We start from the raw sequence: 19284 nt of genomic DNA, 5'->3' as shown, positions 1-19284 counted from the left end.
CCCACTGTGATGATTTACAATGTTTAAATCTCAGCAAAAATACCACTTGTATTCTGAATTCCTTTGTTTCAACTACATAACTCAATAAGAAAGTTTCCTACAATTGAAAAGAATAGGCACTGTTTAGAGGCCAAGTTTTGCCTTGTAAGGCTGAATGTGCTTTATTTTAAGCTACTCTTTCTTCTCAAGAAGACTGGTATAAACAAGAGGAGGGCCCTCTGGTAATTTCTATGCAAAGCATCAGTAATACTGCTTCTTTTTAAGTTAATTATTTTCAATCCTGCTTATTTATTTAAGCCTAACGCTATAGCACCTAATGAGCTCAGTGTTTCTGACAGTACATCCTACTAATGAGTGGAGGCAGACGGCCTGGGTTGGAATCTCTTCTTCAACTCTTATTAGCTATGAAGCCTCGGACAAGTTTAGTAACTGTCTCCTCATCAATAAAAGGGGGATACTCATAGGACAAACTCATGGTTGTTACGAGGATTAAATAAGATAATGCAAGTGAAAAGACAATCCAGGGAATGGGAGAAAATATTTGCAAATTGTATTTCTGATAAGGATCCAGGATCCAGAATATATAAAGAATTCTTATAACTCAACAATAAAAAGACAAATAGGCCAGTTGAAAAGTGGGCTAATTTTTGAATAGACATTTCTCCAAAGATATACAAGTGGCCAATAAGCTTGTGAAAAATATGTTCAACGTCATTAGTCTTTAGGGAAAGACAAATCAAAATCACAATGAGATTCTACTAGGATGAGTATAAAAAAAAATATGGAAAAGAAGTGTTGATGAGGATGTGTACCCTCATGCACTGCTGGTGGAAATGTCGAATGGGTACCGTATCTTTGGAAAACAGTTTGCTGGTTCCTCAAAAAGTTAAGTGTTGCATTATCTAACTCAGCAATTCCACTCTAAGTTATATCCCCAAGAGAATTGAAAACATATGTCCACGCAAAAACTTGTTCACAGATGTTCATAGCAGCATTCTTCGTAATAGGCAAAAGGTGGAAACAACCAGAACGCCCATCAGCTGATGAATGGATCAACAAAATGTGGTCTCTCCATACAAGGGAACATTACTTAGCCATAAAAAGCAATGTAGTATTGATACAAACATGAACCTTGGAAACATAATGCTAAGTGAAGGAAGCCTGGCACAAAAGACCACATATCATATAATCTATTTATGTGAAATGTCTAGAATAGGAAAATCCATAGAAAGTAGATGAGTGGTTGCCTAGGGCTGGGGGAGGGGAGGGAATGGGGAATGACTGATAATGGGTACAGGGTATGGGGGATAATGAAAATGTTCTGGAATTAGATAGCGATGATTATTGCATAACTTTGCAAATATACTAAAAACTGCTGAATTGTACACTTCAAATGCATGGATTTTGTGGCATGTGAACTATATCTCAATTGACAAAAAAATGAGATAGTGCAGGGGGAGTGGTACCATGCCTTCATATGGTAAGAACTCTGCACCTATTAACTACTTCTGCTACTGCTATCATTATTTTCATTATTATTATAAAAGGATAATTTCTTACGATGTGCTTATATTATTTCTAGTTCTTTTCTTCAAATTACACAAATATTAGCAGTTTGGTGCTTGTAAAATGTTTTTCAAGATCTGCAGTTGTGAACAGGTTCTGTGATGGAAAGCCTTTGAATTATTGTGAGTGTGTTTTTTCCATTTGCTTGCACTGCATCTTCTTAGTATAAAATAAAGTACCTCTTGGCAGGTCATATGGCATTTATAGAATTTTTTTTCTTTTTACTCTCTTTCATTTGATTTATCTGATTGGCCACACTCAACTCTTATGATGAAGAGAAAGCAGAGAAACCAAGAATAGGATAATCTAGAGGAATTCCTCAATCTTGATGAAATCTCCTTTTAATATTTTTCTTCCCACTGTTAAACTAGGAATTTTTCTCCTTCTGGGCAATAGCTACATAGTATGGGACTTACAGTAGTACAACATGCTAACATAAACACACTTGGATGCTTTTTGACAACATTTTATGTAAAATATATGTCAAAATTGAGTCTTTACGTAGTCAGTTATCTGGAATAACATGTGGACTTTGCTAAATATGTCTATGGTATCCTCAACACTGATCCTTTTAGAACTATTAATAAATGAGACTTGGGAGCATTTCATGGTTTTCAAGATTAAATGGTATTTATGCAAGTATACAAACTTTAATACATTCTAGTTTATAACATGTTAGAATATTTGATTATGGCTAGGGAAATGCACATTATCTGCCCATTTTAGGATTTAAAATTGATCTGAGCTGTGTTTCTAGATGTACTCCCTCAAGCTTAAAGGGTGTTCTGATTTTGTTACTATCAATATCAACAGAAGATCATTTCAGTTTCCTTGTGGCTGGGTGTCATCGTGACTTTTTTTTTTTTTTTTGGCCAGGCTCTTTCTTTGAATGTGTGACCTTGTTTGACTTGTCTTTGATTATTATATATCTCTACTTAGTCTGATTTGCCTGGCTATTGATTTACTACTTCACTTTGACCTTTGATAAAGCTGTTACACTGACTCTTTCCTAGTGGGGACCCACCTGGTTGCCCCGCCAGTTAGATGGTTTGGTCTTGCTTGCTGGTTGGAGTGTGTCCCTTGATGGCCGTAAAGCTGGTATTCTTTGTATGCTAACACATACATATGGAATCTTAAAAAAAAAAAAAAAAAGGTTTTGAAGAACCTAGGGGCAGGACAGTAATAAAGATGCAGACGGGGGCTTCCCTGGTGGCGCAGTGGTTGAGAATCTGCCTGCCAATGCAGGGGACACGGGTTCGAGCCCTGGTCTGGGAAGATCCCACATGCCGCGGAGCAACTGGGCCCGTGAGCCACAACTACTGAGCCTGCGCGTCTGGAGCCTGTGCTCTGCAACAAGAGAGGCCGCGATGGTGAGAGGCCCGCGCACCGCAATGAAGAGTGGCCCCCGCTTGCCGCAACTAGAGAAGGCCCTCGCACAGAAACGAAGACCCAACACAGCCAAAAATATAAATTAAAAAAAAAGAAAAAAAAAAAAGATACTGAACTTGAAGGAGAGAGGAAAGGCTAGGACAGAGATTAGAGATACTAGGGAGGTAGGTTGGTAGGTGATTGGAAATGAAGGCAAAGGTAAAAATAAAGTTTAAAAAAAAAAAAGATGCAGGCGTAGAGAATGGACTTGAGGACACAGGGAGGGGGAAGGGTAAGCTGGGACAAAGTGAGAGAGTGGCATGGACATATATACACTACCAAATGTATAATAGATAGCTAGTGGGAAGCAGCTGCATAGCACAGGGAGATCAGCTCAGTGTTTTGTGACCACCTAGAGGGGTGGGATAGGGAGGGTGGGAGGGAGACGCAAGAGGGAGGGGATATGGGGATATATGTATATGTATAGCTGATTCACTTTGTTACACAGCAGAAACTAACACAACGTTGTAAAGCAATTATACTCCAATAAAGATGTTAAAAAAAAAAAAGGAGAGGAAAAAAAAAACCTGGTATTCTTGTTTGCTAGTTCCTGCCTGAGTGCTGTGTGCGGCACCTCTTTTCTGTTCTAGAGCACAGGCTTGTCTCTGACAGTTGCCACCTTCTGCATGGCAGTTTTATGGCATGACGTTTTTTTCGTGCCACACAAGGGGTAGCAGCCTTTTTATAAACTGTATGTTTAACATGAGTATTAGTACTAAAATCTTATTTATGTATATATGAATACATTATATATGGTTACTGTTTTGATTTGAAAATTTCTATAATAATTGTGTCCTAAATGTTTATATTATTTATATTCTTATGTAGAAAAAAAGTAAACTGAGTTCTGGTAATTTATACATTAAAGAATTATGTGTACAACTGCCATAGGTGTCTTTGGTTAAATTCTTTTATTAAAATGGCACTTTTAGTGAAGTGAAAAACTTACCATAATTTCTGTGTGCATGTGTGTAATATATTATAATATGTATTTATATGTATAATTGAGATTGTAGTTTACTAGTATGTATTCACATAAATCTATTAAGTTAAAATATGTGCCGTTTATCAAAGTTTGGCACAATTATGTGTTTGTACATAAACCCATGTGATCTTGGAATTTAGTCTTGGTGCTGGGCTGATGGTCTGTGTGTATGAATGTAGGGGGAAAGACTCATGTGTGGTTTCTATTTCTTTCCACCGTGAGGGCCCTGCACAGTTTCTTTTCTGGTTAGCTGCTGCCGACATTATTGTGGGGCTGCTCCCTGTGTGTGGCTTGGCCTCAGAACCCACACTGTCTGCTTCCAGACCTACTCCTTCTCCGGTTGCAAGTCAGCGTAGTATAATATTTACTGGAAGAGAGTAAGTGGGTATGGTTGCTTTACACTGTGCTCCAGCTTGCCCTTATTAGTATTTCTCGGTTCTCCCATCAGCAGGTCTCTGATTTCTTCATCAAAAAATAATCTTGTGCAGTCATGATCCTTCTGCCTTTACAAATCAGCCAGGCTTTGGAAAGGGAAATGATTGTTCATCAAAACTCTGAACACCAGGATAAAATGTTCTTATTTAGATGAATCAGGGGTCAATTTAATTTTCTAATGAGCTTTAGAATTGCTTTTCTTGTCTGCCTTTAGGGACTATTTTAATTCTAGCTCTTCTTCTTTTTAATGTTTCTAGAAGTCACATTTTCACTCTCTGCTCATAATAAAATGATCTTTAGACACGTGGAAAAGAGGAAATGAGAAAGAAAATCTGGGTTATCTCAGTGATCGTGGTTTTAAAATTTTGCAGATGGATGAAAAGGCCATAGATATAATAGAATCATGTTCTTTTATTGAAGTGGACAATTTATAAGTCTAGATTGAATTATAGCAATATACAGTTTGTTTGGACTTAATGAACATATTAAATACATTCATTCAATAATTTTTAAAATTGACAACCTGTATTGGGAGCTGCATATACTATGGCAATCAAAGTAGACTTTTCTTGCCCTCATGGACTTACACAAATCAATAGGTAATCAAATTGAGATAGGTATAGGGTGCAAAGGAAAAGAAAACAAGGTACTTTGAGAGACTGGGGAGGTCCAGAAGAAAAGATGTTTAAAATTAGACCTGAAATAGCCATAGGAGTTAAGCAGGTTGACAATGGGCTATAAGCAGGCAGAGCAGCATGAGCAAATATCCTGGGGCAGGAAAGGGCTGGGTGCAACTGAGTAACACAAAGGCCAGTGTGGCTGGAGCTACTGAGAGGAGGGGAGAGCATTGCAAGATTAGACTTGGCATAGGTAGGGGTCAGATGATTCAGAGCTTTGTAAACCATGTTAATTTAATTGTTGCAGGGTTCATTGTCAAGCTGGCCAGCATTTAGAAAGTGGATTGAAAGGGAACAAGAACAGACATTAGGAGATGGTGTCAGGTTATTGGCATTAGGTTAGTGGATTCCAAGCAGGAGACAGCAGTAGCTCAGACTGGGGGATGACTGGGAGATGAAGAGTTGTGGGCGGAGTTAAAATATATTTAGGAATTTGGGACCAACAGAATTGGTGATAGATTGTGGTATTAGATAGATTGTGGAATGCCAAGGATTGGTTTCAGGGTCCTGGCATGAACAAGAGGGTGGTTTAAGGTGTTGTGTACTGAGTTAAGAAAGACTAGAGACAGAATTGATTTGAGAGAAGACCAACAGTTCAGTTTCAGATGTGTTAAGTTTGAAATGAGTCTGTAAGATATCTCAGTGCAGGTGTCAGATTGATGGTTGGATACATGCTGTGTTATTTATCTCTTGCTGCATAACAAATTACTCTGAAACTTAGCATCAGATCTGTATTAGTTATCCATTGCTGTATAACAAATTACCCCAAGCTTTAGCAGCTTAAAACAACAAATATTTACTGTCTCATGAGGTTTTCTGGGTCAGGAATTTGGGAGTGGCTTTGCTAGGTGATTCTGGCCAAGGGACTCTCATGAGGTTGCAGTCAAGTTGTTGACCAGGGCTGCAGGCTCGACTGAGGCTGGAGGATCTGATCCCAAAATGACTTATGCACATGGCTTTTGGCTCACCATTGGCCCCAGCTGGGCCATATGGTTATCCTTAGTTTCAAGAGGAGGTGAGTATTATAACTGGCTATCTTGCTTCAAGGGAAAAAAAAAATGAGGTTAGATTTGTAAGCAAGAAAGGGAAAAAGGATGATTGAGTGGGTAACCAGCAGTATCTACCACAGTGAGTTTGAACAAATGCTTTCCTCTGGAGTGAGATAACTAGAGGCATGGTCGTAGTGAAAACAATTCTGATTCTAGAATTCAGAATATCTGACTTTATATTCCAAAGGAATGTGTTAAAAATATGAGTTTTAAAAGATGAAATTGGGTGCTCGCTTTGGCAGCACATATACTAAAATTGGAATGATACAGAGAAGATTAGCATGGCCCCTGTGCAAGGATGACACGCAAATTCATAAAGCGTTCCATATTTTTTATATGTATGTCTGATTCACTTTGTTATAAAGCAGAAACTAACACACCATTGTAGAGCAATTATACTCCAATAAAGATGTTAAAAAAAAAAGATGAAATTGGAACCAAGTGAAATTTCCTCATTTGTCTTATTGGGGAATGTATGAGTTGAGACATACTAAATATTTCTTCTTTGAAAATCAGGTTGAAATGGAAACGAAAAATGTTTATTGCATGTGCTTTTTTTCCCTAATTTTTTTTTTTTGTGGTGCAATACATATAACATAAAATTTACCATCGTAACCATTTCTAAGTAAACAGTTCAGTGGTATTAAGTACATTTACATTGTTGTGTAACTATGACCACCATCCACCTCCATAACTCTTTTTATCTTGCAGAATGGAAAGTCTGTACCTATTAAACAATGACTCCCAATTCCAGTCTCCCCCCAGTTTCTGGAAACCACCATTCTACTTTCTGTCTTTATAAATCTGACTACTGTAGGCACCTCATATAAATGGAATCATGCAGTATTTCTCTTTTTGTGACTGGCTTATTTCATTTGGCAAAATGTCCTCAAGGTTTATCCATGTTGTACAGTGTATCAGAATTTTCTTCCTTTTTAAAAGGCTAATATTATTCCATTGTCAGTATATGCCATATTTTGTTTGTCCATTCATCCATAGGTGGACACTGGGGTTGCTTCCACTTTTTAGCTATTGTGAATAATACCGCTATAAATATGGGTGTGCCGATGTTTCTTCAAGATCCTGCTTTCAATTCTTTGGGGCATATTATTGCGTGTGCTTTTAACTCAGGTTCAGTCAGGTTTGCTAGTTTACCCTTGTCCTGAGGGAAGTGCTAATGCTTTGAAGAAAGATTATCTGTCCAAATCTTTTTGTTTGATTCACTCTCTTGCTCACTTCAAGAAAACTTTGTCATCATGAATTATATTTTACATCTAGGATGATGGAAGAGAAGGAGCAACTGTAGTGTTCTCAGAAGACACTGGCCATTGGGTTGCTGCAATGTAAAAGAACTCTAGTTTTTAGGGTGTCATTAGAAAGGAAATATGGAAGAAAACAGAGAACATATCCTTTCTATGCAAAGCTGTGTTGACTGTGCACATGGATTACTCTCTGAGATTCTAGTCTCCTACTTAAGAAATGATTTTACAGTGAGAGAAGTCTAGTAAGGAAACCTAAGTCTTGGAGCAAATGCTTTTGGTGTTTTTATAAAACTGACTAAAATGATTAAGACTCTTCAGTCTAAAATGATGAAAGTGGAGAGAAGATGTAATCACTGGCTATAAAATCATTTGTTTCAGAAGAGCAAACAAGAATTGTTCTTCTAATCTTCAACTAAATTAATTAATTTTCAACTAAGTTTAATTAATCTAGACTTTTTGATGCTTTAATGAGGTACATTTAAGATGAAGGAAAGGAAGATCTATTATATATAGAAAAGAATTACCAAGTTTTGCTATTCCCAGAGATGGTATAGATTGAATTTACAAATTTTCAAAAAAAGGCAAGTAAATATCAGACCCGCAGTAGAGACTATTAAATAAAGATAGTGCTGATTTGAGGCAGGATCCTAATTTTCAACAGTGACATAGGGACTTTCCAGGCGGTCCAGTGGTTAAGTCTCTGCACTTCCAACGCAGGGGGCGCAAGTTTGATCCCTGGTCGGGGAACTAAGATCCCACATCCTGCACAGTGTGGCCAAAAATTAAAAAAAAAAAAAAGTGACTTAGAGGATAAATGACCATAGAGGATAACATTAGTGTGCTGGGGGACTGGTTTCTTGCATTTTTGTTCATACTGTGGATTTTATCTTTTATCTCCCTTATCCAACCCTACCTCAATAAGCTTTTCAATAAAAATTATTAATAACTCTTGTGAACTTTTTATATAGTTATGTAAGTTGAAAATGAGGGAATATGCGTTTTTCAATATAAGGCTATATTTAAATTATTTTATTCATAAACTTTCAGTTTGTACACTTTTAAGCAAAGAGTGGTGTGCTTCATGGGCTGATTTCTTCTTTTTTTTTTTTAAATTAATTAATTAACTTATTTTTGGCTGTGTTGAGTCCTCGTTGCTATGTGCGGGCTTTCTCTAGTTGCAGGGAGCGGGGGCTACTCTTCGTTGCAGTGCCCGGGCTTCTCATCGCAGTGGCCTCTCTTGTTGCGGAGCACGGGCTCTAGGCATGCGCGCTCAGTAGTTGTGGCTCGCGGGCTCTAGAGCGCAGGCCCAATAGTTGTGGTGCACGGGCTTAGTTGCTCCGCGGCATATGGGATCTTCCCGGACTAGGGCTTGAACCCGTGTCCCCTGAATTGGCAGGCAGATTCTTAACCGCTGTGCCACCAGGGAAGTCCCCATGGGCTGATTTCTTAACTGTGAGTTTCATGGGAAAAATCTTTACCCGAGTTGTTGTTGTTTTTTTAAATACATTTATTTTTTATTTGTTTATTTTTTGCTTCATTGGGTCTTTGTTGCTGCGCGTGGGCTTCTCTAGTTGTGGCAAGTGGGGGCTAGTCTTTGTTGCAGTGTGTGAGCTTCTTACCGCGGTGGCTTCTCTTGTTGCAGAGCATGGGCTCTAGGTGTGCGGGCTTCAGTAGTTGTGGCATGCGGGCTCAGTAGTTGTGGCTCGCGGACTCTAGAGCGCAGGCTCAGTAGTTGTGGTGCATGGGCTCAGTTGCTCCGTGGCATGTGGGATCTTCCCGGACCAGGGCTCGAACCCGTGTCCGCTGCATTGACAGGCGGATTCCTAACGACTGAGCCACCAGGGAAGCCCTACCTCTGAGTTTTTAAGGGGAAACATAGTGTTCCTTTCTGGCATGTTCTTCCTGCTTATTATACAGTCTTTTTTTTTTTTTTTTTTTTAAATTTTATAGCTATGTTATTTATTTATTTTTGGCTGTGTTGGGTCTTCGGTTCGTGTGAGGGCTTTCTCTAGTTGCGGCAAGCGGGGGCCACTCCTCATCGCGGTGCGGGGACCGCTCTTCATCGCGGTGCGTGGGTCTTTCACTATCGCGGCCCCTCCCGTTGCGGGGCACAGGCTCCAGACGCGCAGGCTCAGTAATTGTGGCTCACGGGCCCAGCTGCTCCGCGGCATGTGGGATCTTCCCAGACCAGGGCTCAAACCCGTGTCCCCTGCATTAGCAGGCAGATTCTCAACCACTGCGCCACCAGGGAAGCCCCCCTGCTTATTATAAATATCTTGGGCAAAGGATTGCATTTTAATGGATTTGCAATTTTGAAAATTTATTAAAATGACTTCATTTTTTAAAAATTATCTTACGTCTTGGTTTTAACTTGTTGTGACTCAATGTTAAAACATTCTAAAATAGAGAAAAAAGTTTAAAAAACTACTTCTGAAATACTCTATTTTTCTTATTTAAAAATTGCATTTATATGGCATGGTATTTCATTAAAGTACATGAACAAAGGACAAATACATTTTTCTCCCAGATATGCGTTCTTTTTCTGAAAGTGAGTAAAATACGAGGTTTTGAGAAAGTCTAGGTAGCTTGTGCAATCTGTCAGTAACTTTACGTTTTGCATTAATCGTTTCTTTTGTCTTCTCACCTTAATAACTGATCAGTGCGCCGATCATTTTGCCTAGGAATACTTTATTGCAAAAGGTGTGTTTTAAGTGATGCAACTCCCTCTTCACCAGTGTTTCCATAGTGAATGGACTGGAAGACTGGGAGAGATGGGCCGACTCAGGCACAGTTATTTTACATGTAGCCAATTATCTCTTCAGGCTGAAGTGGAAAACTCACTGGAAAGACAGGTATAAGTAAAAGCAACTTAACCTGGAGAGTTTCATTTTTAGAAATACGTGCCCTTAACTGCATCTAATTTAGGAGTGTGGATCCTGATACATTTCTCTCACTCATCCTCTGGGGTTTGGCTCCATAAGGGAGCCCTTCTTGGGTACTCCGTGTTGGCATCTAACCTCCCTCCCTCCTAGATCCTTCCTGTCTGCATGTAATTACAGATACACGGAAGTCTCCTATTCTCACCATCCCCCTCCGAGGCAGACAAGACAGGCAGACAGACCTCCTCTCAGCTCAGTTTATTTTTATAGCTGCCAAATTCTCTAACCTTCCTACTTGTCCACATTAAAGTGGAGAAAAAGACAACTTTTGCAGGATGGGTGCTTTAAAGAAAAGAATGGTACAGAGTGTTATACACTCATTTCAGAAATTAGCAAATATAGCTAATAAAAATAGAATATAAGAATCTCTCAGGACCTTCTGAGAAATAAACAGTGCTAATGTTTTGGCTCTTACCTTTCTGGTCATATATGTATACATTGTATAAATGAAGCACCGTGTGTACTCTTTGATGACCTGCATTTTTATTCCTTAATATATTATGAAAAATCCTTCCATATCTTTATTTTCTTCTCTAGTATCATTATTGACGGTTGTATTTATGTATGAAAATATGCTTCTAAATAATCCCCACGGATGGACATTTTAGATTAACAATTTTTTTCAATTATGAAGTGTGCTTTGAAGAACATCCTTTTAAAGATATCTAAATATTTGTGTATCTAATGATTTCCTTAAGATAAATTTCCAGAATTTCTGGATCAATGGTTATATAATTTAAAAGTATGTTAATATCGGTGTAGTTATATTGTCCCAGGAAACTTGTAATAATTTACACGTCTGCCAGCCCGAAGCCAGCTTCCCTGTTCCCCCACAACATCGCATGCCATCTGGGTCTTAGGGATTAAGTTCACTTATCTTTTTTCAGGCCTCATTTTCCCCCAGATCCTCCGGTACCTTGCTTTAACGCTGTGGAATATGTCTTTCTTCTGAAAACTTGAGGTTCTGGGGTGGTTTCCTCTACGTGAAGACTTTCTCCCATTTACTCTAGTCCTGCTTGGTATCTTCACCCAAATATCCTGCTAATCTCTAACTCATTAGGTGCAAAGGAGAACTTCCTTTCCTAATCCATTTCTCTTCCTGTGCTGTTCTTATGTTGTTTTCTTTTTTAAAGTAGAGAAGCACTATCATCCTTCAAGTTAACCTAAAAGCCTGGGAATTTTTTTGACTCTCTTTCTCCTTCCTTACCCTTGAAATAATTTGGTAGTCAAGTCCTGGCAACCTTACCTCTAAAACTCTATACTTCTTGCATCCATCCCTTTTTTTCTAATCTCTTTGCTACTCCACTACTTCAGGCTTTCAGATATCTAGTATGGGAGATTATAATATACCTCAAACTAGCTTCCTTTCTCCCAGCCTCCTCTCCTACTAAATCTAGTTTTCATGTTAAACTCAACTACGGGACACTTCTGATTGTGTCACTCCTTTGCTCAGTAAAAGTCAGTGACCAACATTGCTTGCTTGTTTAAACCCTCAGCTTGATATTCAAAATCCTCCACAGTCTAGCTGCAGTCTATCTCCAGAATTCAGTGGCATTGCAACTCTGGTCTAAAGCCATCCAGCCAGAGAGACGACTCACATTTTTGTCTGCCTGTCCTGTGCTTTTCATGCCTTTAGGACTTTGCTTCAGCTGTTCTCTTCCATAAATGCCTCTTTTAACAATTTTTATATGCCTTTAACATATCAATTCAAGGCCTAATTCAAATGCAATTTATTCCTTGAATTCTTCTCTGATCTCCTCTTCACTTCCATCAAGAAGAAACATTTTTCCTCTGAATTTATAAATGTATCTGTACCTAATATATTAGCTATAGTTGTCCATCTGTTATTTATGTACTTGTCTCACACCCTTCTCCCAAAACTCTCCACACACCTCCCCTTGATAGCTTTTTGAAGGCAGCACTTGGATCTCTTTTGGGACCAGTATAGTTGGTCTGATGCTCAGTAAATGTCACCATCTGTTTCTTTGCACAGTGTTTTCTACAAAATAGATGAACAACTAATTTTCATTAAAAGAGTAGGAAATATAAAACTTTAAATGATGACTATAAGAAAGGCTTAGAAATATTTCCTATTCTTATTGTCTATGTATTGGGCTGAAAGTCTTATAAAATGGACAAAACCAATTTGGTTATGCACAACCATTAATTTTTGCTATAGTTTTGCTCAGTAATATTAGCCCCCAGTGCTTTTAAAAGTGGGGTGTGAAGGGTATCCATTGTCCCACTATCAGGGTTATAATGAAGGCAACTTTTGGACCAAACCTGCTGTGCATATTGGCATTCATTAAACAATCATTATTAGCAAGCAGGCTCAAAAAAAATTTCATGCAGCCTGTTTCATGAGCTTGGAAAGCCAAGGCTCTCTGTCCTTTTGAAGGACATGAAGGTTTTAGTTGCAGGAAGTGCAGCAATATTCTGGAGCTGTGCAATGCAGTGTGAAGGCTGCTGTGACTAGTCCAAGCTAAGATGTGCTATAAATGTGAAATACACACTGGATTTCAAAGACAGTAAGAAAAAAAGAGTGTAAGATATCAATAGTTTAAAATAAATTGAGTATATGTTGAAATGATAATATTTTGATGTATTGGGTTATATAACACATATTACTAAAATTATTTTTACCTCTTAATTTAATGTGGCAACTAGAAAATTTAAAATTATGTATATTTCTATGGGACAATGCTGTTTTAGAGAAAAGATTTAGTTAGACTTATAGACAGCATCGGGTAACTAGAATCCTCCCAGCTAATGGCTGAACACAGGGTGTTAAGGGATCTAGCCTCCTAGACTTGCTAGATTTTATTGTTTAATCGATGCTGGGACATGTCTATAAAATATTTTGGCCAATTCACATGCATTGAATAACACTAAATTCACCAGTGGGAGATTGTTTCTAATCTTCTAATTATGCCACTTCGGAAGCCACAGTAAAAGCACATTTCTCACATTCATTAAATTAATTAGCAAAGGCTCTGGTGTTAATGGCGGCACAGATAATTGATGCCTTTGTAGTGGCCACCTCTGGAGTTTAGCCTTTCTAATTAAATTACAGCTCACCATCTCTGGAGTGTTTTCTTGGGTTGGGACAACTATGAGCCCCTAGGGTGGTTTGCACACTGAAATATGTGTGTCCCCTTGTGGCCAGCTTTTCCAGGTTGTTTAAGCAACTTGAGGAGGCATCTTAGGTACCTGCCTTCTGCTTTCCCATCTTTCCTTTCAGGATTCCCCTCCTGCAGTTTACAAGAGAAAAGACACACCTCTCACCCTCCCCAAATCTTACTGTGCTGCATTACTTTGGGGCACCAAACAAAGGGGCAGTTTCAAAATGCAAAGCAAAGAACACTTCCTTAAGAATTATTAAAATAGTCAGTGCCTTACTACATCTGGGGCAAGGCTTTGTGTCCCCCTTCCGTCCGTCCGTCCATCCATCCATCTATCCACCCACCTACCTTAGAATGAGAATTCTGAAGTGAGCTTTTGCCCTGGAGTACATATGAATGTGGTTTTAATTTTTTTTAATTTTTAAAAATTTAATTAATTAATTTATTTGGTTGCACCTTGCTGCCTGCAGGATCTTAGTTCCCCGACTAGGGATTGAACCTGGGCCCTGGCAGTGAAAGCGCCGAGTCCTAACCTCCTAACCACTGGACCACCAGGGAATTCCCTGAACATGGTTTTTATTTTATTTTAATTTTTTAAATTGTAGGTTCTTTATTATGGAATATTTAAAATCTGAACTCGGTTTTTAAATAGAAAACTAAAGTCAGACTTCCCATGTCAGAAATTATGTCTAATTTAGATGATTAGTTTGGCAGTGAGGACTAGTTTTGCCAATTAGGGAATAGAGGAGACATTTTCTATTAATCGAATGATCTAGATTTGCAGCTCCTTAACAATGTGCTGGGAGTTACATCTTTTTAAGTATTTAAATTTACTATAGGGCTTCCCTGGTGGCGCAGTGGTTAAGAATCTGCCTACCAATGCAGGGGACACAGGTTCGAGCCCTGGTCCGGGAAGATCGCACATGCTGCAGAGCAACTAAACCCGTGCACCACAACTACTGAGCCTGCGCTCTAGAGCCCGCGAGCCACAACTACTGAGCCTGCGTGCTACAACTACTGAAGCCCACGTGCCTAGAGCCTGTGCTCCACAAGAGAAGCCACTGCAACGAGAAGCCTGCGCACCGCAACTAAGAGTAGCCCCCACTCGCCGCAACTAGAGAAAGCCCACGCACAGCAATGAAGACCCAATGCAGCCAAATATAAATAAATAAATAAATAAACAAATAAAAAAAATAAATTTACTATAAATATTAGTTGTCAACTTAAAAATGTGCCTGGAAATTCTTTTAGAGTTTCATGAGTAAAAAATATTTGAAGCCTCTGACTTTAACACAAATGTAACATCACACTTCCTATGTTGAAATCTTTAAAAGTATATTATAGTCATTATACAGGAAGTTTTAAGAAGAGAAAGAAAAGATGCATCAAGACACTTCAGAAGAGAAATGGTAAAAAGAGACACTCAAATGGTGTTTGGATTGCCTCAGGGCGACCAGGACCCATGCAGCCAGGTGTACATATATTTTTATCTAGGTGATGACCCAGAGTCACGATTATAGTCGTGATTATAACTGTATGGTATACAGTTAAAAGTTTTCTACAAACCTTTATGTAAAGCTTTATATAAAATAATAGCATTCCCACAAAGGAGTGCAGGGAGATATTTGGGTACTTGAAACTATTGTTTTCTTTTTCTTGGAATATTTGTCTTTAAGTTTTTGTTTGGGAAGTACATTTCTTGGATATTTTTATTGTTTTATCCTATGGATTTATGAGGAAACTTAAAGAATCTTTGAGATTCCTCATAATATGGGGAAAAAGGTAATTAAAAATCAAAAATATGAATATTTAACCATCTTGAAAGGACACGTTTTTGCTCCTATTTTGGAAAGTAGAACTTATGACAAAGAACTTGTCTGAGATCAGATCACTGGAATGTTTTTTATATTCAAAAACATTTTTCTCATGGAAACTCATTTGCATGGATTTTCTACATCTAGAGATATATGTTTATGAAACAGTCACTTTTTCTTGAGGTTTCTGTAGACAGTGTTTAGAACATAATAGATCTTTATTTAACTGGAATAAAGTGAAGAATCAAATTTCACAGAAAATTCTTTAGTAAGTCTAACTTTTGTCACACTAAGAAAAAATTAGTTTTCTGTCGGCTTTTCATGACAGTGACTCATCATCTTTATGACTCATTCAGCTCCTCCTAAATAACATCTCCTTATTCTATGATATTTCCAGTGCTTTTAATAAAACTCTCTTGCTCTCAGGGCAAAAGTCCAAAGTGAAGTGTTTGTATGTAAAGTTTACCGTTTCTGTCCCCATACACTAAATCCTTGTTCCTCTGCATTTGCAACACATATAATATGGTTATACCTAAGATATTGAGTTTTTCTAAAAGATATTTCCACAGAGAAGGTTTCAAACAATGTCAGATGCCTATAAGCCTTACAGATATTTTTCAGTTAAGTTTAGCAGCTCTAAAAAGTGAAAGTAGGAAAACATTCCCTCCTGTATTCCTGTGCATTCATTTAAAAAGCATGAAGAGCTCATCAAGGAGAAAATTGGTACGAGGTAAATAAACTCTAAAATTAGAAGATGGGCAGGAATTAATGGTTATATCTAATTCTGAAAATAGTTCTTTGAGGAATAAATTAATCATTCTGCAATATTGTGTGGATTAAATGCAAAAGAGCTGTCTCTGAATCCCAGCCACTTTGTAGTAGCATGCTTTTGAACTTGGGCTAGTTCAGAAAGTTTTCAGGATAAAAAGTTTGGGGATTTTACTGGGTAGTATTTTGCTTGGTAGTTTGCATTTCTAAAATGTAGTCTATGGTCAGCATCATTAAGTCATTAGAGAAATACAAATACAAACCATGACATACCACTTCACACTTATTAGGATGGCTATCATAATAATAATTTTAAAAAGGAAAGTAAATGTTAGTGAGGATGTGGAGAATTTGAAACCCATATACATTGCTGGTAGGAGTGTAAAATAGTGCACCTGCTATGGAAAACAGTTTAGCAGTTCCTCAAAAATATGAACATAGAAATACCCTATGACCCAGCAATTCCACTCCTAGGTGTATCCAAAGCAACTGAAAAGCAGGGACTGGAACAGACACTAGTGTACCAGTTTATTGTAGCATTATTCACAATAGCCAAAGGATAGAGACAACCCAAGTGTCCATCAGCAGATGAATGGATAAATAAAATGTGGCATATACATACAATGGACTATTAGCTGCAAAAAAAGAATGAAATTCTGACACATGCTACAACGTGGATGAACCTTGAAAACATTATGCTAAGTGAAATAAGCCAGACACAAAAGGACAGATATTGTGTGATTTCACTTGTATGAAATATTAGGAAGGGGCAAATACATAGAGATAGAAAATAGATTAGAGGTAACCAGGGCTTGGGGAAGTGAGGGAATGGGGGAGTTATTGCTTAACGGTTACAGAGTTTCTGTTTTGGTGGATGAAAGAGTTTTGGAAATAGTTAGCGGCAATTGTTGCACAACATTGTAAATGAAATAAATGCTATTGAATTATACACTTTAATATGGTTAAAATAGCAAATTTTATGTTATATATATTTTACCACAATTTAAAACATTAATAATTTAATATACCAAAACATTGAAGTGCATACTTTAAATGGCTGACTTGTTTGGCATGTGAATTATATCTGAATAAAGATGTTAAAAAAAAAGAAGGTAGTCTTTTTTTTTAATTTTTTATTTATTTATTTATTTATTTTTTTTTAAAGGATTTTCTTTTTATTTATTTATTTATTTATTTATTTTTGGCTGTGTTGGGTCTTCGGTTCGTGCGAGGGCTTTCTCCAGTTGCGGCAAGCGGGGGCCACTCTTCATCGCGGTGCGGGGACCGCTCTTCATCGCGGTGCGCGGGCCTTTCTCTATCGCGGCCCCTCCCGTCGCGGGGCACAGGCTCCAGACGCGCAGGCTCAGCAATTGTGGCTCACGGGCCCAGCTGCTCCGTGGCATGTGGGATCTTCCCAGACCAGGGCTCGAACCCGTGTCCCCTGCATTAGCAGGCAGATTCTCAACCACTGCGCCACCAGGGAAGCCCCTTTATTTTTTAATTAATTAATTAATTTATTTTTGGTTGTGTTGGGTCTTCGTTTCTGTGCGAGGGCTTTCTCTAGTTGCGGAGAGCGGGGGCCACTCTTCATCGCTGTGCGCGGGCCTCTCACTGTCGCGGCCTCTCTTGATGCGAGGCACAGGCTCCAGACACGCAGGCTCAGTAGTTGTGGCTCACGGGCTTAGCTGCTCCGCGGCATGTGGGATCTTCCCAGACCAGGGCTCGAACCCATGTCCCCTGCATTGGCAGGCAGATTCTCAACCACTGTGCCACCAGGGAAGCCCAAGAAGGTAGTCTTGAGAGCAGGAGGAGTGTTAGATTAGGAGACATGGATCCTGACTTGTTTTATGGTACCAACTAACTGTTTCTGACATTTCTGGTCTCAGGATGGGGTTCGCTCGATCAGGTACCCTTTTATACCATCCTGTTCTTTTACACTCTGATTCTGTGATAGTGAGGTGGGTAGTTTCCGTTGTTTAGGTTGGTTCTCAGCTGGAACAAACATTTTCCCCCAGTGCTGAAAATGATGGAAATACTGTACACAGTCCTGGTGGGACTGTGGACTTTCTGGAACCCAAGGGCTCCAGAATTGTGATGAGTTTGGGAGCAGAGTGGGTGGGTTACATATTAGCAGAGCATGTGTTGGCTTAAAGAGGTTGATTTTCAAAGAATCTGTGTTTTCTTACGAGAATGCTTTTTGAGCATATATTTCTAACTCTACTTTGTAAACAGTTTTCAGGATTGAAAACTTTCCGAAGTTTGGTTTATTTTAGAGCGTTACTTTGATATCATTATGTGTTACAGCCCTCTGTGTTTTCTCGTAGATACACAATTATGTTTTTATTAAATATGCTCTTTTTTGTCAGGTATTGGGTCTGAGGGCAGTGTAGTATTCTATCATGTCTCATTGTGTCTAGAATGCCCTTCTTCCCATCTTCTTATGAAGCAGATTTCATCTGTTCTTCAAAATATATTTTAAATGCCCCCTTTCCCCCATGAAATTCTCGTTGACCTCTTTGGTCACTTGGCAGTGCATTGAACACAGGCTCAGGAGTCGGTCACACTAGTTCTGTTTGTGACTCTGCCGCTTCTTGGGTGAGTGATGCTGGATGATTCATTTAACTTTTGTCCCTGGATCTCAGCCTTCTCATTTGATAAGTGGAATTGTTTTCCTTTCCTTCTCACTCCATCCATCTCCATTTCTCCTGAAGAGACCATCAGCTTGTTTTTTGCTTTTAAAGAGTGAAGCAAAAGCCATTTATTATTTATTTATTTATTTACTTCTATCTTGAAGATGTCCTAAACATTTATTTTGGTTTACTTATATTTGTTTACTTAACTTCTAATAGAAATGACTCAAATTAAAAAAAAAATAGCTGAGTTTTTAAAGCTATATAGTCGTCCCTTGGTGAAAGTCTATTTTAAATGCAGTTTTTAGCTTTAATCACTTCAAAATATAAATGCGATAAACTTACAGAAAGATCATTTGAAATATTAATTATCTGAACTTCTCATACATTTAGGTAGTTTTGACAGTTTTGAAAAGCACGTTTTTAATTTTAAGGTTTTCCTCAGGTCTTCTGAGAACGTCAGACCAAAAATATTTTTTAAAAACTTAAAAATTAAAAAAAATTTTTTTTGAATTGAATTTTATTGTTTAAAAACAAAAGGAGTTTTTTGTTTCTGGTAGGAATAGTTTAACAAGTGACTGATTGATTGACTGGAATATAGTTGATGTA

General features: G+C 38.3%; 1 protein-coding gene and 1 non-coding gene across 9 annotated transcripts in view; both read left to right on the top strand.

Annotated features, from left to right (window-relative positions):
- Positions 1–19284, top strand: part of UTRN (utrophin) — a 506643-nt gene that overhangs the window by 83614 nt on the left and 403745 nt on the right. The gene's annotated exons all lie outside the window — the stretch shown is intronic.
- Positions 6367–6473, top strand: LOC114236394 (U6 spliceosomal RNA). The gene has a single exon (XR_003622363.2). It is a non-coding gene; the product is annotated as a U6 spliceosomal RNA (small nuclear RNA).

This window comes from Balaenoptera acutorostrata, chromosome 14 (assembly GCF_949987535.1).
Source record: "Balaenoptera acutorostrata chromosome 14, mBalAcu1.1, whole genome shotgun sequence".
NCBI classification, from domain to species: domain Eukaryota; kingdom Metazoa; phylum Chordata; class Mammalia; order Artiodactyla; family Balaenopteridae; genus Balaenoptera; species Balaenoptera acutorostrata.
This window is presented reverse-complemented; position numbering and strand designations above follow the sequence as displayed.